This window comes from Scyliorhinus torazame, chromosome 8, assembly GCF_047496885.1.
Source record: "Scyliorhinus torazame isolate Kashiwa2021f chromosome 8, sScyTor2.1, whole genome shotgun sequence".
In the NCBI taxonomy this organism is placed as follows: domain Eukaryota; kingdom Metazoa; phylum Chordata; class Chondrichthyes; order Carcharhiniformes; family Scyliorhinidae; genus Scyliorhinus; species Scyliorhinus torazame.
Genome location: NC_092714.1, coordinates 24,883,381 through 24,905,331, shown reverse-complemented (window position 1 = coordinate 24,905,331; position 21,951 = coordinate 24,883,381). Strand labels below are relative to the sequence as shown.

Below are 21,951 nucleotides of genomic sequence, written 5' to 3'. Positions count from 1 at the left end.
TATTATCAGCCTCTCTCTCTTCCTGGACTCTCGGGTCCTCCGAAACCCCAAAGATTGCCACCTCTGGGCTCATTACCACCCCAGTTTTCAATACCCGGGACATGACATCTGCAAATCCCTGCTAATACCCCCTGGGTTTAGGGCATGACCAGAACATGTGTTCCTTTCAAGCATCACCCACTTCACCCGCGGGGACTTCCCTGCCCATATAAATCCCAGAATAATTTTATTCAGCCGTTTAAAGAAGGACTGTGAGATAAAGATGGAGAGACACTGAAAAACAAACAAGAACCGCGGCAGAATCGTCATCTTAACAGTTGGCACCCTCCCCGCCAATGACAGCGGGCGCGCATCCCACCCCCGGACCTCCTCCTTCACTCTTTCCACCAGTCGGGACAGGTTGAGCTTCTGCAACCTGCCCCAGTCCCGTGCCACCGGAATCCCCAAATATCGGAAACTCTCCCCCACTAGCCTGAACGGCAACCCCTTCAGCCTACACTCCTGCCCCCTCGCCTGAATTACAAACAACTCGCTCTTAGCCATGTTCAGTTTGTATCCGGAGAACCGGACAAATTCCCTCAGGGTTGCCATAACACCGTCTATCCCCACCATTGGGTCCGATACATATAACAGCGTATAACGAGACTCTATGTTCCACTCCCCCCCGGACCAGTCCTTTCCAGGCTCTAGAAGCTCTCAGTGCAATTGCCAGCGGCTCTATAGCCAGCGCAAATAGCAGTGGGGAGAGAGGGCAGCCCTGTCTTGTCCCACGGTGCAGTCTAAAGTAGTCCGATGTCGTCCTGTTCGTCCTTACACTCGCCTCCGGGGTCTGATACAATAGCCTAACCCAGTCGATGAACCCCGAACCGTCCTAGTACCTCCCACAGATAATCCCACTCGACCCGGTAAAAAGTCTTTTCAGCATCCATGGCGACCACTATCTCTACCTCCCTACTCTCCAGGGGCATCATAATTACGTTGAGCAGCCTTCTCAGGTTGGCCACCAGCTGCCTCCCCTTTACAAACCCGGTTTGGTCCTCCACAATTACATCCGGTACACAGTCCCCAAGTCTGGTCGCCAAAATCTTGGCCAGTAACTTGGCGTCAACGTTGATCAAAGAGATCGGCCTGTATGACCCACAGGCCTCCGGGTCCTTATCCCATTTCAGAATGAGCGAGATGGTGGCCTGCGACATCGTCCGGGGTGTGGGGGGGGGGGGGGGTAAACTCCCTCTGTCTCTTGCCTCGTTGAAGACCCTGACCAGCACCGGCCCCACTATCCTGGCAACATTTTTGTAAAACTCCACCGGATACCCGTCCGGCCCCGGGGCTTTACCCGACTGCATGACCTTCCAGCCCCCCAATACCTCTTCGATCCTGACCAGGGCCCCAAGACCGTCCACCAACCCCCTCCCCACTCTTGGGAAGGTCAGTCCATCCAGGAATCGCCTCATCCCCCCCGGGTGGTTCCGAAGTGTACAGCTTCCTATAAAAGTCCCTGAAGACCTTGTTCAGCCCTGCTGGATCACCCACTAGATTACCTTCCACATCCACTACCCTCCCTATTTCCCTGGCTGCTTCCCTCTTCCTCAGTTGCTGCACAAGCATTCTACTGGCCTCCCCATGCTCATAAATCACACCTTTTACCTTTCTAAGCTGCTCTACAGCCTTGCCTGTCGTCAGCACCCCAAATTCGGCCTGCAGCCTCTGCTCTGGCCTTGGGGATTCCACGTAACTCCTGTCCGTCCGTAGAATTTCCTTAATCAGTCTGTCCGTCTCTGCCCTATCTGTTCTGTCCCTGTACGCCCGGATTGAAATCAGCTCCCCTCTCACCACTGCCTTCAGTGCCTCCCAGAGCACTGCTGCCGAGACTTCTCCAGTATCTTTCACCTGCGGGTAATTCTGCATGCACTTCCTCAGCCTCTCACACACCACCTCGTGCGCGAGTAGTCCAACTTCCAGCTCCATGGTGGGCGCTGAAAGCTGTCCTTACAAAACTGCAGCTCTACCCAGTGCGGAGCATGGTCCGATATGGCAATTGCCGAATATTCTTCCCCCACCATTCCGGCCAGCAGGTCCCTACTCACAACAAAGTTGTCAATTCGGCAATACACCTTGTGGACGTGGGAGTAGTACGAGAACTCCCTCGCCGCCGGCCGGCTAAATCTCCACGGATCTGCTTCCTGTGCCTCTTTTAATTTTCCAACCGTCTACATACAAATTGTCCAAACGCTCCCCGAGTTTCCACAGGTGCTCAATAGATTTCTTGCCTTTTTTATGCTGTCACCAGAGCAGACCGTGGGGTAAGTTGGCTGTGCATTGATAAACTACTAAACTTAACCTGCTGTGGCCGCTATATCAATGCTCTTTGAATGTCTGGATTCAAGGCAACAATATTTTATATATAAATTAAGAGCTCTATGAAATTGGAAAAGATTTGCAGTGTGTAAAATGTGTGCTGAGCTTTATTTTTGAAAAATATCAGGAATAGCAAATATCTGGCATGTCCGCAGGCTGTAGGATAGTTTAATTATTCCTGGTAATGTGCTGGACTAAAACTGTTTTCTTCATTTCTGTTTATGGGATTTTGCTTTGCTCAAAATAGTTGCCATTTTTAACGTAGAAAATACACTATCTGATTAGCTCAACCAGTCCATGTCAGTCTTTATCTTCTCCATGAGCAAGTCTTAATTCCATTTTTCCATGTTGTTACTGGATTTCAACATAATCCGTTTGCATGTAAATTATCCAAAGTTGTTAGAGGTGTTTCTAAGCAACAGAATAAAGTGTGACTCAATTGCAGGACCTTTTTGTTTCAGAAGCCATAGAACTCTGCAAGGAGCAAGCAAGTCATTTGTCACAGCCCACAAAGGACCACAGCTATCTCTCAATTGGTTACATATAACTTGGGGGTTACCATTCCGCAAGTGGGGTAAGGCACAGAGGCAGGCGTCCATGAACCAGCGGGGCATTCCTTTTAGCCTGTCCCACACAACTGTGATGCTGTTCATCAGAATAGATACACTCCTCACCCAATCTGAAAGCCAAGGAATGTGTGCCAGATTGTGAGTTGGCTGAGCCCGGTATAGGTAGCACCCTTGCCTCGAGTTAGAATGTTGCTGGTTTAATTCGCACTGCAGGACCTGAGCACAAAATCATGCTGACCCTCCAGGCAGCACTGAAGGAGTGCAGTACTGTAGGAGATACCACCTTTCGGATGAAACATTCAACTGCAGCCCTATCAGTCCTCTCAGCTAGATTTGAAAGATTCCATGGCAGTGTTTTGAAGAGTCGAACCATAGAATCCTTACAGTGCAGAAGGAGGCTATTTGGCCCATCGAGTGTACCAACCCTCTGAAAGAGAACCCAACCCATGTCCACTCCCCCATCCACCCCACAGTATCCTGCACGCCCCTGGAAACTAAGGGGCGATTGATGATGGCCAATCCACCTAACCTGCACATCTTTAGACCGTGGGAGGAAACCAGAGCACCCGGAGGAACTCACGAAGACACAGGGAGAAAGTGAAAACTCCACGCGGACAGTCATCCAAGTCTGGAATTGAAACTGGGTCCCTGGCACTGTGAGGCAGCAGTGCTATCCACTGTGCCGCCATGCTACCCTTGTGCCACCATGCCGCCCCCAAGAGTAGAGGTCTTACTCTTCCTGGTTGATATTTATCCCTCAGTGGACATCACTAAAATGGATTCTCACATTGCATAAATTAGCTGCCACATTTTCTACATTCCAGCAGTAATTAAATTTCAAAAGTACTTCACTGTGTGTAATGTGTTTAGGCACATCCTGTGGTCTGGAAAGGCATGAGATAAGTGCAAGTCTTGTTTTGATCTTCTGGGATCCCCAAATAAAGACCCAGGCTAATTAGAGAAAGAATATTTGGAAAATTGAAGCCAGGAAGACGCAAGGAGGCCGATTCCTTTCCAAGATTTATCAACCTATTCCTTGTAATCAGGTTTCTGCAACTAATGTCTTCATTGTAACAGGTGATTTGACAAAGTACTTGAGATTTTTGCTTTTGTCGTTAATATTTCAGTGTCTGACATTCAGCTCCGTAACTTGGGCTGTAGTGACTTCCGGTTGCGGCTATGCCTAGGTAGGTCTCACGTTCGGCAGCTCCCGCCGGGAATGGACTTTTGGGCTCTCTAGAGGGGCCCCAACGGCAATTGTTCGACGGCTTCCAGTGTGGGAAGGTGACAGCAAGGTCCCCCTGACATTATATGGATTGGACCAGGAGTGGAGCGGTGAAAAAAGTGATCTTGGAGCATCGAAAAGTGACAGGGAGAAAAAACAAGATGGCGGCGAGTGGAGGCCAAGCAGCATGGGCGCAATGGTCGCAAGAGCAGCAGGGGTTCCTTAGACGCTGCTTTGAGGAGCTGAAAACCGAAATGCTGGCGCCAATGAAGGCGGCGATTGAGAAGCTAGTGGAGACCCAGAAGGCCCAAGGGGCGGCGATCCGGGAGGTGCGGCAAAAAGCCTCGGAGAACGAGGACGAGATCTTGGGCCTGGCCGTGAAGGTGGAGGCGTACGAGGCGCTGCACAAGAGGTGGGCGGAAAGATTTGAGGACCTGGAGAATAGGTCGAGGAGGAAGAATCTTTGGATTCTGGGTCTCCCCGAAGGAGTGGAGGGGCCCGATGCTGGGGCATATGTGAGCACGGTGCTCAATTCGCTGATGGGCGCGGGAGCCTTCCCGAGGCCTCTGGAGCTAGATGGGGCTCACCGGGTCCTAGCAAGGAGACCCAAGGCCAACGAGCCGCCAAGGGCTGTAGTGGTGAGGTTTCACCGCTTTATGGACAGGGAGTGTGTCCTGAGATGGGCCAAGAAAGAGCGGAGCAGCAGGTGGGAGAACACGGAGATCCGAATCTACCAGGACTGGAGTGCAGAGGTGGCTAAGAAGAGAGCGGGTTTTAATCGGGCTAAGGCGGTGCTCCATCGAAAGGGGGTGAAGTTCGGTATTCTGCAGCCAGCGCGATTGTGGGTCACGTTCCAGGATCGGCACCACTATTTTGAAATGCCTGATGAGGCATGGAGTTTTATGCAGACTGAAAAGTTGGACTCAAATTGAGGGTTTGTTGTGGGGGGATGTTTACTGTGTATATAGTGTTTATTACGTTTAGGGAATGTTTCTCTGGTTTGGGTGCTGGATGGGTTAGGGTCAAGGGATTGGACGGGGAGACTGTGGGAGAGTGTGGGTGTCGGTGTTGGAGGGGCAGACCCCCACGAAGGAAGAGGGGGAGTGGAGGCCCGGGGATGGGGAATTGGGGTAAGGCCGCAAAAGGAGCTGCGCCAGAGGGGGTGGGGCTGGCTCAGGAAAGCGCGGGCTTTTTCCCGCGCTAGGGAAGGACGGGGGTGGGGGCCGGGGGGGGGGGGTGCTGGAGAAGAGCGCACACTGACTGCCAGGGAGGGGGAGGGGAGATTCTCACACTGGAGGGGGTCGATGGAATGGCGGGAGAGGCCGGGGTCAGCAGGAGTCAGCTGACTTACGGGAGTGTTGTGGGGGGAGCAAAAGGGCTAGATGTGGATCTAGCGGGGGGAGAGGGGGGGGAGAGGGGGGGTATAGGGTTGCTGCTGCATTGGCCAAAGGGGAGCTGGAAGTAGGAGAGGTGGTCGGGGCGGGAGTCCGCCGACTGGGGGACTGGGATGTGCGGGAGGCGCGGGCACGTGGCTGGCCTAGAAAAGGAGATGGCTAGTCGGCGGGGGTGATGGGGGGGGTGGGGGGGGGAACAGCCCCCCAATCCGGCTGATAACTTGGAATGTGAGGGGCCTGAACGGGCCGGTCAAGAGGGCCCGGGTGTTCGCGCACATAAAGGGACTGAAGGCAGACGTGGTTATGCTCCAGGAGACATTTGAAGGTGGCAGATCAGGTTCGGCTGAGAAAGGGATGGGTAGGACAGGTATTCCATTCAGGGTTGGATACGAAGAACAGAGGGGTTGCAGGTGGGGCAGCGGGTGTCGTTTGAGGCAATGAATATTGTAGTAGATAATGGAGGTCGATATGTGATGGTGAGTGGTAGGTTGCAGGGGGTACGGGTGATACTGGTAAACGTATATGCCCCGAACTGGGATGATGCCGGATTTATGAAACGCATGCTGGGTCGGATTCCGGACCTGGAGGTAGGAAGCTTGATTCGGGGGGGGGATTTCAACACGGTGCTGGACCCAGCACTGGATCGCTCTAGGTCCAGGACGGTTAAGAGGCCGGCTGCGGCCAAGGTGCTTAGGGGGTTTATGGACCAGATGGGGGGAATGGATCCATGGAGGTTTGTCAGGCCCCAGGCCAGGGAATTTTTATTCTTTTCCCACGTCCATAGAGCCAACTCCCGGATAGATTTTTAAATTTTGAGTAGGGCGCTAATCCCGAAAGTGGAGGGAACGGAGTATTCGGCCATAGACATCTCAGACCACGTCCCGCACTGGGTGGAGCTGGAGTTAGGAGAGGAGAGGGACCAGTGCCCGCTGTGGCATCTAGATGTGGGATTATTGGCGGATGAGGAGGTATGCGGGTGGGTGCGGGGATGCATTTAAGATATTTGGAGGCCAATGACAATGGGGAGGTGCAGGTGGGGGTAGTCTGGGAGGCGCTGAAGGCGGTGGTCAGGGGAGAGTTAATCTCCATCAGGACCCACAGGGAGAAGAGAGAGAGCAGGGAGAGGGAGAGGTTGGTGGGGGAGATCTTAAGGGTGGACAGGAGATATGTAGAGGCCCCCGAGGAGGGATTACTCAGGGAGCGGCGGAACCGCCAGACGGAGTTCGACCTGTTGACCACAGGGAAAGCAGAGGCACAGTGGAGGAAAGCGCAGGGGGTGACGTATGAGTATGGGGAGAAGGCGAGTCGGTTGCTGGCACACCAGCTTCGTAAGAGGGAGGCAGCGAGGGAGATAGGTGGAGTTAAGGATAGCGGGGGGAATACGGTGCGGAGTGCGGTGAGAATAAATGAGGTATTTAGGGACTTCTATGGGGATCTGTACAGATCTGAGCCCCCAGCGGGGGAAGAGGGGATGCGACGATTTTTGGATCAGCTGAGGTTCCCGAGGGTGGAGGAGCAGGAGGTGGCTGGTTTAGGGGCGCCAATTGGGCTGGAGGAGCTGGTTAAAGGATTGGGGAGCATGCAGGCGGGGAAGGCCCCGGGGCCAGATGGGTTCCCGGTCGAGTTTTACAGGAAATACGTGGACCTGCTAGACCCGTTGCTAGTGAGGACTTTCAATAAGGCAAGGGAGGGGGGGGGACCTTGCCCCCGACAATGTCCGGGGCGCTGATCTCTCTGATCCTGAAGCGGGACAAGGACCCACTGCAGTGTGGGTTGTATAGACCGATCTCGCTCCTCAATGTGGATGCTAAGTTGCTGGCAAAAGTGCTGGCTACGAGAATTGAGGACTATGTCCCGGGGGTGATTCATGAGGACCAGGCGGGATTTGTAAAGGGCAGGCAGCTAAACACCAATGTGCGGAGGCTCCTCAATGTGATTATGATGCCCTCGGTGGAGGGAGAAGCGGAGGTAGTGGCAGCTATGGACGCGGAGAAGGCCTTCGACCGGGTGGAGTGGGAGTATCTTTGGGAAGTGTTGCGGAGGTTTGGGTTCGGGGAGGGGTTCATCAGCTGGTCAGATTGCTATATAGAGCCCCGGTGGCGAGTGTGGCTACGAATCGGCGGAGGTCGGAGTACTTTCGGCTGTACTGAGGGACGAGGCATGGGTGCCCCCTGTCCCCCCTGCTGTTTGCATTGGCAATTGAGCCTCTGGCCATGGCACTAAGGGAGCCCAGGAAATGGAGGGGACTGGTCCGAGGGGGAGAGGAACATCGGGTGTCGCTGTATACGGACGACCTGTTGCTGTATGTGGCAGATCCAGTGGAGGGGATGGCGGAGGTCATGCGGATCTTAAGGGAGTTTGGGGACTTCTCGGGGTATAAGCTGAATGTAGGGAAAAGTGAGCTCTTTGTGGTGCACCCAGGGGACCAGGGAAGGGGGATAGACGACCTGCCGTTGAAGAGGGCGGAAAGGAGCTTTCGGTACTTAGGGATCCAGGTGGTTGGGAGTTGGGGGGCCCTGGACAAACTCAATTTGACGCGGTTGGTGGAGCAGATGGAGGAGGATTTCAAAAGATGGGTTGTGCTGCCACTCTCGCTAGCGGGCAGGGTGCAGTCGGTTAAAACGACGGTCCTCCCGAGGTTTCTCTATGTGTTCCAGTGCCTTCCCATTATGATTCCCAAGGCCCTTTTCAAACCGGTAGGTAGGAGTATCATGGGTTTCGTGTGGGCAAATAAGACCCCGAGGGTAAAGAGGGTGTTTCTGGAGCGTAGTAGGGACAGGGAGGGCTGGCTCTGCCGAATTTGTGCGACTATTATTGGGCAGCCAATGTGGCGATGATCCGTAAGTGGGTAATGGAGGGAGAGGAGGCGGCGTGGAAGAGGTTAGAGATGGCGCCCTGTGTGGGCACGAGCCTGAGGGCGCTGGCGACAGCACCGCTGCCGCTCTCACCGACAAGGTACACCACGAGTCTGGTGGTGGCGGCGACGTTGAAGATCTGGGGCAGTGGAGACGACACAAGGATGAGGTGGGAGCCTCGGTTTGGTCCCCCATCCGGGAGAACCATCGGTTTGTCCCGGGAAGGATGGATGGGGGATTTCGGAGCTGGCATCGGGCAGGGATTAGAAGAATGGGGGACCTGTTTATAGATGGGACGTTTGCGAGCCTGGGGGCGCTGGAGGAGAAGTTTGGGTTGCCCCCGGGAAATGCTTTCAGGTATATGCAAGTGAGGGCGTTTGTGAGGCGGCAGGTGAGGGAATTCCCGCTGCTCCCGGCACAGGGGACTCAGGACAGGGTGATTTCGGGTGTATGGGTTGGAGAGGGCAGGGTCTCGGTGATCTACCAGGAGCTGAAAGAAGAGGAGGAGGCCTCGGTAGAGGAGTTAAAGGGCAAGTGGGAGGAGGTGCTTGGGGAGGAGATAGATGAGGGTCTGTGGGCTGATGCCCTGAGTAGGGTTAATTCTTCTTCCTCTTGTGCCAGGCTCAGCCTAATACAATTCAAGGTTACTCACGGAGCGCGTATGACAGGGGCGAGGTTGAGTAGGTTCTTTGGGGTGGAGGATAGATGTGGGAGGTGCTCGGGAAGCCCGGTGAATCATGTCCACATGTTCTGGTTGTGCCCGGCATTGGATGGGTTTTGGAGGGGTTTCGCGAGGACTATGTCCAAGGTGGTGAAAGTCCAGGTCAAGCCGAGTTGGGGGTTGGTACTATTTGGGGTAACGGACGAGCCGGGAGTGCAGGAGGTGAAAGAGGCCGGTATCCTGTCCTTTGCGTCCCTGGTAGCCCGGCGGAGGATCTTGCTATTATGGAAGGACGCAAAGCCCCCCAGTGTGGAAGCCTGGATAAATGACATGGCAGGGTTGATTAAGCTGGAGAGGATAAAGTTTGCCTTACGAGGGTCTGTGCAGGGGTTCTTCAGGCAGAGGCAACCGTTCCTAGACTATCTCGCGGAGCGTTAGGAGGAGGTCAGCAGCAGCAGCGACCCAAGGGTGGGGTGGGGGGTGGGGGGGGGGGTCTCTTTCGGGGGGTGGAATTCAGGTGGGTGGGGGAGGCTTCCCTACGGGTATCTTTGAATGTCATATGGGGGGGGGTTACTGTATATTGGAAACCCAATGGAAAAGTTTTGTATAATTTTTGACTGTTGTGTTTGCGTTTCTTTCTTTTTGTTATGGGGGGGGCGGTTTGTTAAAAATTTTGTTGGAAAATTTGAATAAACACATTTTAAAAAAGCTTGGGCTGTAGTGTTAGCAAGGTAAACAAGCATTGGGTGATAAAGAGGCAGCCATCAGGGTACATCAGCTGTGAGTGATGCAGAACAACAGCATCAGATGACAGGTAAACCAATGTGTTTTTTAGTGAGTTCCTGGGGAATAAGGTAGGGAGTGGATATAACAGAATTCCAAACACATGTGATTTAACGAGAAAAAAGAGTCCCGTTTGGGGCACGTTTGAGAATGTCACCACTATCAAACTGGACTCTTTTTTGGCCACGACGAAAAAGGCTCCGGCGAGGCCGCACATACTTCACTTCCTGCAATGACGGCATTTTAAAATGCTGCCCCGATCTCTCAACCCCCTTTGGACTCCCCACCATGGCCATCGGACACCCCCCCAATGCTCCAACTTGCCTGTTAGGGCTCCTTGAGCCCCCCCCCCCCCCCCCTCACTCCACCTCATGAGGGCAGTACACCTCCGGGCCTGACCTCTGGTACGTGCAGCTGGGCACTATGGACTTTGTCAGTGCCCCTGCCAGCCTGACAGTGCCACCTGAGCACCCTGACAGTGCCCATGAGCACCCTGGAAGTACCACCTGAGCACCCTGGCAGTGCCACCTGAGCACCCTGACAGTGCCCATGAGCACCCTGGAAGTACCACCTGAGCAACCTAGCAGTGCCACCTGAGCACCCTGACAGTGCCACGTTGCCCAGATGGCAGTCCATCCACTCCATAGCCCGACTATGTGGAAGGCGTCCGATAGCTCGAGAATTCTCCCATCCCCGGCCAGGTGCCATTATGCCATTTGTGTGAACCAGCGGCAAACGCCGCCCTGGTGAGGTCTCGTAGGCATAGGGATTCATTCCCGGGCCTCGGGAGCATCGATCGGCGACATATTTAAGTGAGCAATTGAATCTCACCAAGTGAGGGCAAGATCCAGATCGTGACGTCTTGCAAGGTTTTGGTAGGCCTGGCGAGATCCGCCGAGCTGCGCAAATGTTATGAGAGGCCTCTCGCAAGATTTAACGGCCTCGTTGCGTCACCAAACTGGCCATGACGAGGCTGTTTGATCGTGCCCATTGTTGTTACTGTCTCATCTGCCTAATTTGGACTCAAAATTGGTGTCTTTTCTCAAGTTCAAAACTGAACAAATGGCAGGACAGAGCACATACTTATTTTTTCTTCAAATAAATTCATTTTTTCCAATTAAGGGGCAATTTAGCGTGTCCAATCCACCTACCCTGCACATCTTTGAGTTGTGGGGGTGAATCCCATGCAAACACGGGGAGAATGTGCAAACTCCACACGGCCAGTGACCTGGGGCCGGGATCGAACCCGGGACCGCGGCGTCGTGAGGCAGCAGTGCTAACCACTGCGTCACCGTGCCACACGAGAGCGCACACTCATTTCTCGAATTCTGGCATTTACTTTTTTGGTGATTAAAATGAATCAAAATCTTTGGTCATTTTGATAGCACGGTAGCATTGTGGCTAGCACAATTGCTTCACAGCTCCAGGGTCCCAGGTTCGATACCAGCTTGGGTCACTGTCTGTGCGGAGTCTGCACATCCTCCCCGTGTGTGCGTGGGTTTCCTCCGGGTGCTCCGGTTTCCTCCCACAGTCCAACGATGTGCAGGTTAGGTGGATTGGCCACGATAAATTGCCCTTAGTGTCCAAAATTGTCCTTAGTGTTGGGTGGGGTGAGTGGGTTATGGGGATAGGGTGGAGGTGTTGACCTTGGGTACGGTGCTCTTTCCAAGAGCCAGTGCAGACTCGATGGGCCGAATGGCCTCCTTCTGCACTGTAAATTCTATGATAATTTATGAATGCATTCATATTATAAGACACAGGTACGTGAACTAATAGGTTCCTAATGAATCCCCAATAGCTTTATTTTCTGTTTTGCAGTTCAGCAGTTTCTGTTGAACCCATTCAAAGCTGGTCAGTTCATAACTGTAATGTGTCTCTGTTTTGAACAGAGAAGTGCTATAGTGTGCAGTTTGGGTCTCCTTATTTAAGGAAGGGGGCGATGGAGGCGGTTCAGAGGAGGTTTATGGATTGATACCTGGATTAAGCAGGTTGGCTTATGAGGAAAGGTTCGACAAGCTAGGCTTGTTTCCACTGGAGTTTCGAAGATTATGGGATGACTTGATTGACGTGTATAAGATCCTGAACGGTATTGACAAGGTGGATATGGAAAGGATGTTTCCTCGTGTATGCGGGTATAGAGCGAGAGCCACTGTTTTAAAATTAGCGGTTGACCTTTTCGGACAGAGACGAGGAGAAATTCTTCCTCAGAGGCTGTGCGACTTTGGAACCCCGGCTCAGAAAGTGGTGGAAGTGGGGTCACTGAATATTTTTAAGCTGAGGGTAGATAGATTCTTGTTGGGCAAGGGAATCAAAGGTTATCAGGGGTAGATGAGATTTTGAAACAAACATCAGCCATGATCATATCTAATGGCAGAGCAGGCTAAAGGGGCTGAATGGCCTACTTTGCCTATTTTGAGTGTTCATATGCTGCTACAATTTTAAAAAAATGTTTTTATTAGAGTTTTTCCTTTTATAAAATACAAAGTAAACAAATCGATACAAATCAGGTATAATTTACAGAAATTAAACCTTAAAAATAACCCCCAAAGCACAAACCTCCTACCCACCCACCCCTAACAACTGATGGTGATCAGTTCCTCAAAATAAACTATAAAAGGTCGGCACCTCTGGTAGCATCCCTCGATCGAACCCCTCACCGTGCGCATGACCTTCTCTAGGTACAAGAACTCCATCAAATCTCCCAACCATACTGGGGCGCTGGGCAGAGATGCAAATCTCCACCCCAACAGAACCCGCCTCCGGGCAACCAACGAGGCGAAGGTAAGGACATCCACCCCCGCACGTGTCTGCAGCCCCAGCTAGTCCGACTCCCCGAATATGGCAACCAACGACAGTTCAGTATTAAGAATCGCCAATTCTGGTGCTAAAAATGGAGACCCCAAAAGTCAGCAGCTTGGGTCATGACCAGAACATGTGCGCGTGGGTAACTGGACCCCAGAACAGGGCTCACGCCTGTTATCCCGCCCCCCCCCCCCCCCGCCCCCTCCGCCCCACCACCACCACCCCCACCCAGAGAAGAAGCAACTCATTCGGGACTTGGTCAGGTGTGCCCCTAAGCTGGATCAAACCCAGCTTGGCCCATGAGGATGTGGAGTTTATTATGAAGAGTTTATTACTCATCTATTATGGGCCCCAGCTCCTCCACCCACCTAGCCTTGATCCCTTCCACTGAATCTGAATCTTCTGCTAGAAACCGTCCGTAAATTCCAGATGTGCCACCCTCCTCCAAACCAGTGAGCGAAAGGTCCCTCGCCATCAGAGGTGGTGGCGATATTATGGGGAATGTTGGGAAGATCCGTCATATAAAATCCTGAACCTGGAGATACCTAAACGAGTCTAAGGCAGAGAGCCCAAACATCACTGCCAATTCCTTGAGGTCGGCAAACCACCCTTCCAGAAACAGGTCTTCCACTCACTCCAGCCCCCCGCTCTTCCCACACCCCAAATGTGGCGTCTAATCTCGCCAGTTCAAACAGATGGTTAGCGCAGATGGGGACCAGTTTTGATACTGACCCCAAGTTTTAAAATGTTGTCTGAATTGCCTCCATATCTTTAGAGTGAAAACAACCACTGGGAGTGAAGAGTATTTTGTCAGTGAGAGCAAAGCCGCCACCAGAGCCTCCAACCTGATCCTCCGCATGACCTCACTTCTATCCACACCCAAATGGACCCCGGATCGCAGCCCCGGACCAACACCTTCTCTATATTAGCTACCCAATAATAAAACAGCAAATTAGGCAACGCCAGCCCTCCTGACTGTCGGTCACTTTGAAGGACTACCCGACGAATCTTCGGAGTCATGCCGGCTCACATAAAGGATGGTATCGTCCTATCGACCTTCCCGAAGAAGGATTTAGAAAGGAAAACTGGAAGACATTAGAAAAAGATCAAAAACCGTGGAAGAATGTTCGTCTTAATTGACTGGGGCCTCCCCGCTAAGGACAGATGAAGGTCATTCCACCTTTGCAGGTCGGTGCTGACCTTACTGACCAGGCTGGCATAGTTCAGCTTATGAAGCTGCGTCCAATCCCACGCCACCCAGCCACCCAAATTCCGAAGCTGCATCTGACTAGGCGAAAAGGAAGCACTCCCAGGCTGCCCCCGCCCAGTCGGGGGAATTAACTGGAAAGTTCAGAAAGTACTTACTCGTTTCCAGATTTAATTTATATCCCGAAAAAGAGCCAAAACTCTTCACTAGCAGCATTAGGTCACCCGTATTGGGGACCGGGTACGTCATGTAAAGCAAGTTTCATCAGCATATAGGGACACCCTATGTTCCTCTCCCCCCCCCCCCCCCCCACCCCCCCCCCCCCCCCCCCCACTAATTATAATTATCCCCTTCCACTTGCCTGAAGCCCTCAAAGCGATGGCCAAAGGTTCAATCACCAATGCGACCAGCAGGGCGGGACATCGCACATCACTGTCTCGTTCCCCTGTTTTACTGAAACTATTCCAAACTCATGGTGTTGGTGCAAACACTAGACGAGGGAGCCTTATATAACAGGCGTACCCATGACACAAACCTTGGCCCCAACCCGAACCTCTCCAAAACCGTAAAGAGGTACTCCCATTCTCCCCTGTCGAATGCCATTTTGGCATTTAAGGATTCGATTACCTCCGGACCCGGCACGGCAGGGGGGGGGACAAGGACTACATTTAACAATCGGCGCACATTAGAAGACGTTGCTGACCCTTAACGAAGCCTGTCTGATCCTCACCTATCACTTCAGGAAGACAGGCCTCCACCCTCAGCGCCAGCACCTTAGCTAGTAATTTAGCATTCACATTAAGTAAAGAGATAGGATGGTATGACCCACACTCCATGCGAGCCTTATTCTTTTTCAGTAGAAAGGAAATCAATGCCTGCCCAAGCCTCTCAGGAAGGGAGCCCTGAACCAAAAAGAGTTAAATGTCTCCACCAGTAATGGAACCAACTGCCCAGCAAACTTTTTATAAAACTCCACTGAGAATCCATTCGGCCCAGGGGCCTTGCCCTGTCGCTACCAAAATCTCTTCTGGAACCAACAGTGTCTCCAACTCCCACCGGCGGCTCTGACCTATATAGCTTCTTATAAAAGGTTTCAAATGCTCTGTTAGCTTCCTCCGGAGCGGACACCAGCCCGTTACTCGAATCCCCAATCTGAAGCTGCCTTCCACCTCAGCTGATGAACTAAAAGATGGCTGGCTTTCTCCCCATATTCATAAATAACTCCCCTCGAGCACGCAGCTGGCGTACCGCCTTACCTGTAGGTACCAGGTCAAACTGCGTCTGCAGTTTCTTCCCGCTTGCCCGGAGCTCCGGGGTTGGGTCCTTTGAGTACCCACGATCTACCTCCACAATATCGTCCACTGGCTTCTGACGCTCCTCTCTGGACTCTACCCAAATATGTTTTATGTGAAATAGTCTCCCCTCTAATTACCACCTTCAGGGCCTCCCACAAAATGGAGGAAGAGACCAACCCATTCCCGTTAAATCCCACACAGTCGTCTATTACTTTCGATATACGCCCACAAAACGGCATGTCTGCCAATAACCCCACGTCCAGCCTCCATGCCGGGGGCCAGACCTGACCTACCTCCAATACCAGCCCACTAAATGTGGAGCATAGTCTGAAATGACTGAGTACTCAGCTTTCCTCACCCCAGGAAGAAGAGACCTTCCCACCACTAAAAGTCAATCCTTGAATATACCTTATGATCTGGGGAAAAGAACGAAAATCCTTTACCCCCAGGGTGTATATACCACCATGGACGTGCCCCTCCTGTGTCCTCCATAAACGCCAGCAGCCAATCCCAATCCCCTAACATTCAATGTGACAAGCCTAATCGGGGCATCTCACCCCCCCCCCCCCCCCCCCCCCCCGCCGCCACCCCCCCCCAGCCCAACGGCCTCACCAACCCCGAGTCAACCATTTCCACCGTGAAGGAATATCCAATTCTTACACCATGTACTTGGGCCTAAGGCCCACTTCAGGTGGCCACCAACCCCGCCCATAAGGCAGGACCAAGAAAAGCCTCTAGTTACCGTCAGATCTCTACCCCACCTCTTTCCTCTTGCCCACCTCCTCCTCTCCCCCTTAAACCTGCAAATTGCTTACCCGAAAACAATACTCCCTCCTCTCTAACCCCTTCCCCCCCACCAAACAAACAAGTTAGGCTCTTTGAACCTTGTCCAAACAGGTGCGCAGCCCCTCCCCCCACCTTACTCCCGTTCACTAGCGCAAACTCTGCTGCGAGACAGGTAAACCCAACCCAGGGTGTATGCTCAAAGAACAAAGAAAAACGAAGCTCCTTAGCCCATCCCCGCTGCAAACGAATAACAAAATCCGACACCCTTACAATGCTTAACTTCCCACCGGGGGCCATATATTCTCCATCCTGTTTTCCTGACCACTACCCTCCAACAACCTTAGCCCCCTTATTCCCAACCATACAACACTTACTAAACACACAACATCTCAAACAAACTCTTCCCATCCACACCCATTAAAGTCCCAATCGAACCGTTTTAATCAAGTCCAAGTCCATGCTCCTCGACAAAAGCCTCCGCCTCCTCTGATGTGTTGAAAAAACTGATCTTTCGCTCAAACATAACTCAGCCTTGCCGGTTACATCACTCCAAACCTTTCTCCGCTCTTGGTAAGTGCTGACATTGCCTTATTAAAGGTTGCTCACTGCTTCGCCAACACTGCTCTGACACCTTGATGATGTTTCCTTCCCACCTCGAGTCCCGATTCACTTTGACTCATTGCAGAACCCATCTGGAAGCTGTGGAATCTAACAATCACCCACCTGCCCGCGGGTTCTGCCGGAGTGTTCGGTGGGCCTGATCCAACTCTGGAGGGAACATTTTCCCGTTCCCCCTCCCCAGCAGCTTGGCGAACATCTGAGAAAGGTACTGAGTTGACCTCGGGCCCTCCATCCCCTCATGCAACCCCACGGTTCTGAGGGTCTGTCTCCCCGACCTGTTCTCCAAGTCATCCACCTTTGCTCTCAGGTTTGTCATGATATTCAGGTAAACATCATAGCACAAACATACATACATACTGATGGACAGATCAACGGACCAATCAACACACACACAACACCACAGCCAATCACAGGCAAGAGCATACACAGTACAAAACAGGGAACACGACACTTCCCGCGCATTCCAGCAGGAGACAGCTCAGGGCACAGAGCTCATAGCAAACCACTCAGACATCCACCATGTGCTGAGTGCCACTACAAGATAGTATTAGGAATAGGTCCACAGATTCTAGGGTTATGATCGAACCTCAGTAACCAGTTTACCACTGTAAATAAATGTTAGTAATAAAACTAAGTTTTACCATTCGCAACCGTGTTGGTCCATCTGTGTAGCAGAGTACCCAGCACATCAAGGCTCTTGTCCTTCTCACTTGCAGCAACTTAGCTTCTGATGAGGAAATTTGATTGCTATGCTGTGACAAGGCCACCTCCACATCTTTCAGCACCCCCCATGTTCCTTCACAGCCTCCGAGGTTCTTTATAGCTTCTCCCGAATCAGACCAAGTGTCTTCTTGTTTGACCGCTTAAGGGTTTCCATTATAAACTTTCCTTGATTTCTTAGCCCTGCTGCCTCACGGCGCCAAGGCCCCAGGTTCGATCGCGGCACTGGGTCACTGTCCATGTGGAGTTTGGACATTCGCCCCGTGTTTGCGTGGGTTTCGCCCCCACAACCCAAAAGATGTGCAGGGTAGGTGGATTGGTCACGCTAAATTGCCCCTTAATTGGAAAAAATGAATTGGGTACTCTAAATTTATTTAAAAAAACTAAAAAAAAACTTTCCTTACTTCTCAAAATGGTTCTCAAATTGGTTTTCAAACTCCTGTGCCATCACCCGAGTCAGTGTTTCCACTGTGATAAGAACAGTCCCAACCGAGGCTGCATACACGATCTTCCCTCCCAATGAGCCTCGCAAACGTTCTGGCTCCGTCGAAAGATTACCTCTTGTAACCTTCTTGCCACCAACCTTCTTTGCAGCTTTTGACATATTTTTGTGGACAAATTCCTTTTCCATTAAATGGGCCGGTTTTGTTAACCAAAATCCCCTGGAACCGGGCTAAAAAGACCAAACAACAAAGAACACGGCGGGAGCAACCTTCTCCTGCATATTGTCGCATCAAAACATCCCAAACTTTGTCACACGGTGAACTGATTTAATGAGTGGTTGTTCTAATGTAGTCAAATGTTCCGTATCAGCTTTAATTCAAAATCAGGAAATGAAATGGTTTGTGTTCATATATGCCTTGTGATATGTTTCCAAAATTTTAATTTTAATAATCTTTATTGTCACAGTAGGCTTACAATAACACTGCAATGAAGTTGCTGTGTAAAGCCCCAATCTCCACTCTCCGGCGCCTGTTCGGGTACACAGAGGGAGAATTCAGAATGTCCAATTCACCTAACAAGCATGTGAAAAGCCCCAATCGCCACACTCCAGCGCCTGTTCAGGTACACTGAGGGAGAATTCAGAATGCCTTTAAAAAAATGAATTGGGTACACTAAATTTATAAAAATAAAAAGGAATATAGAAAGTCAGAGAGATCTGGGCGTACAGTTGCACAGATCTTTGAAAGTGGCAACACAAGTGGACAAGGTAGTCAAGAAAGCATACAGAATGCTTGCCTTCATTGGATGGGACGTTGAGTATAAAAACTGGCAAGTCATGCTACAGTTATATAGAACCTCGGTAAGGCCGCACTTGGAATATTGCGCACAATTCTAGTCGTCACACTATCGGAAGGATGTGGAGGCTTTGGAGAGGGTGCAGAGGAGGTTTACCAGGATGTTGCCTGGTCTGGAGGGTATTGGCTATGCGGAGAGGCTGAATAGATTCGGACTGCTTTCATTAGAACGACGGAGGTTGAGGGGCAACTTGATAGATGTTTACAAGATTATGAGAGGCATGGATAGAGTGGATGGGCTGGCACTCTTTCCCAGGGTGAAGTGGTCAGTCACTAGGGGGCATAGGTTTAAGGTCCATGGGGAAAATTTTAGAGATGTGTGAGGCAGGTTTTTTTACACAGAGGGTTGTGAGTGCCTGGAAAGCGTTGGCAGTGGAGGTTGTGGAAGCAGATACATTAACCGTGTTCAAAAGGCATCTTGACAAATACATGGATAGGATGGGTATAGAGGGATACGGCACAAGGAAGTGCTGAGGGTTTTGGCAAAGGTGGTATCATGACCAGTACATGGTTGGAGGGCCGAAGGGCCTGTGCCTGTGCTGTATTGTTCTTTGTTTGTTGACAACTATGAAACACACAGTAAATACAACAACTTAACCATCAGCCAATATCTGTCTCTCACATTAACTGCCCCACTCCCAACCCACACAGACAAGATAGACAAACACAGAAGGGTGGAAAGGGATATAAAATTATAATGAATAAGATCAAAAGCTAAGAGTCCTTGCTTCGGATGATGGGTTCTTTAGTGCACTTCCTTCACAGTATGAATGTGGATTAAAGCATCTGGTTTACATCCTGTAATGATCTCCCTTGGAGTTAGCCGTAGCTTACTCACAGCTTTTCCTGGAATGGTCCTGGCTTCACATCAGCCTGTTTTGCAGAGAGAGTTATCAGATTCTGGATTCTGCTTATATCAGCCTTTTCTGCAGTGAGAGTGGGTTCCCACAGTGGCCTTTTGGTGAGAATTTGCTGGTTATCCCTGGAGAAAACATAGTGGGAAAAAGAGAGGGTGTCTCTCTTAGCTGCCAATGCAAAACTGAAAGCTCCTGAGGTCTCTGAAAAATTTAGTGGGGGCAGATCGAATCACCACCTGTTACTTGGCAGAACACCACCTTTTAGGCCAATTCATTGACCATCATCCAATTCAATCAAACTGAGACGTACCTGTCTTTTGTGCCGGTCAGGCCAGAACTCCAATCCATCACAGCACAGGCTCCTGCTCAAATTAAAGGCACAGGCTACCTTCAAGACACATGTCCATAACTCATCCATGGATCAAAATTGTAATGGCAACAATAAAGAAAATGGGGAAATAAGGGAATACACAGGGAACAAACAGGAAGGACCCTTAAACTATGCATTGCTGCCCTTGTCCTTCCATGTGGTAGACGTCACAGGTTTGCGACATGCTATTGAAGAAACCATGACAATTTGCTGGTACATCTTGTAAATGGTCCACACTGCTGCCACTGTGTGCCGGTAATGGAAGGCGTCAATGTTTTATGTTGTGGTTGGTGTACCAATCAAGCGGGCTACTTTGTCCTGAATTGTGTCAAGCTTGTTGAGTGTTGCTGGAGCTGTTCTCGTTGTAGATGGTGGAAAGGTTGCTGGATTTACTGCAGAATTGCCAGCTTCTGACCCTCTTTTGTAGCCAGAGTATTTAAATGGCTGGTCCAATTACGTTTTTGGTCAATCTTCCAGAAGGCTGCTAATGGGGGAATTCAATAATGGTAATGTTTAATATTGAATGTCAAGGGGAAAGGCTTATATTTTCTCTTCTTGGTGTTGGCTATTACCTGACATTTGGGTGTTGCCACTTCCCTAATCCTGACAAAGCCATGTGCTCACTCCACTTGCTTTTCTGTCTGGCAAGAAAACAGAAACCGTTCTCTACGAATACAGAACTTCAGGCACCTCTCTTGACCCATCAGTGGATGTAAAACTGAGATGTGGGAAATATCTCCTGCTTCAACCTGGAAGAAGCTAAACGCCGGCAAGTTCACTGCCATTGTCACCTTCCACTGGCAATGCAGAATGAAAATGGAATATGCTGGAAATGTTCAGAAGGTTCTAGCAGTATCGGTGGAGAGACAAACATAATTAACCTTTGAGGTCCTTCATCAGAACTGGCAAACGTTGGAAATGGAAGAGGTTTTGTGCAAGGGGAAGAACCAAAGGAAGATATACTCTCGGGTGGAGGGCAGGAGAGATTAAATGTTGTGTTTGCAGCAGGTGGTAATTTCAGTGAAGAAGTCCTGACTGAAATTCAGGCATCTCATAAGTTGTTTCTCACTGACGTTCAGGTGGTAGAATTGCTCCCTGAATGGATATCCTCAGAGCCCTTCACCCTCTCCTCCTCTTCCAATAGCTTGTCTTCTACATAGCCCCTGTTCATTCTCCAAGTCGCTCTCCAATCCAAGAGGAATGTCCAAGTCTGGGAGTGACTGGTTTATACAGAGGGCTTGAAGTCAGCAAACACTCCTTCTGCCCCTGCCACGCCACTCCTGTTGATTCTGCCACCTTAACCATAGCAAATACCCAATATATGTGGAATCGAAGCTACCGACCGAAGCAATAAACCAGCAGCTAAGCTACAAGCAAATTATGATCCTTTTAAAATGGTGCTGATGGGCAGGGGTGTGGGTTCTATCTGCTGCTGCATGTGTTCAAGCTGTGCTAGGTTATGGGAGGGCGATAGCTAGAGTGTGTAGCTTCAAAATGGCCCCATTTATGTTGTAGGCTGATCGATGGCACCATCTGCCATACTTCTGGTAGATGTTCACTGTGAGAATGCTAAAGTCCTCATCAATATGGTGCCTATCTTGACTCAACTCAGAGGCATGTGCGTGTGTTTGCATGCAGCAGAGTTCATTTTAGAACTCTAAGGGCATTTGTCGTGTCCAACAAGCAGACTCAAATGACCTCAATTTCTCACCCTTTATATTTTAAACAGCTGCTATGAATTTCCTATGTTTTTTCATGTATGGAACGATTTTGACAGTCAGAGAGATCTAGGTGTACAGGTACACAGGTCACTGAAAGGGGCAACACAGGTGGAGAAGGTAGCCAAGAAGGCATACGGCATACTTGCCTTCATTGGCCGGGGCATTGAGTATAAAGATTGGCATGTCATGTTGCAGCTGTATAGAACTTTAGTTAGGCCACACTTGGAATATAGTGTTCAATTCTGGTCGCCACACTACCAGAAGGATGTGGAGGCTTTGGAGAGGGTGCAGAAGCGATTTACCAGGATGTTGCCTGGTATGGAGGGCATTAGCGATGAGGAGAGGTTGAATAAACTTGGTTTGTTCTCACTGGAACGACAGAGGTTGAGGGGCGACCTGATAGAGGTCTACAAAATTATAAGGGGCATA

General features: G+C 50.8%; 1 protein-coding gene across 1 annotated transcript in view; it reads left to right on the top strand.

Annotated features, from left to right (window-relative positions):
- The window catches only part of LOC140428722 (uncharacterized), a 95,652-nt gene that overhangs the window by 1,043 nt on the left and 72,658 nt on the right, over positions 1 to 21,951 (top strand). The window lies entirely within an intron of this gene.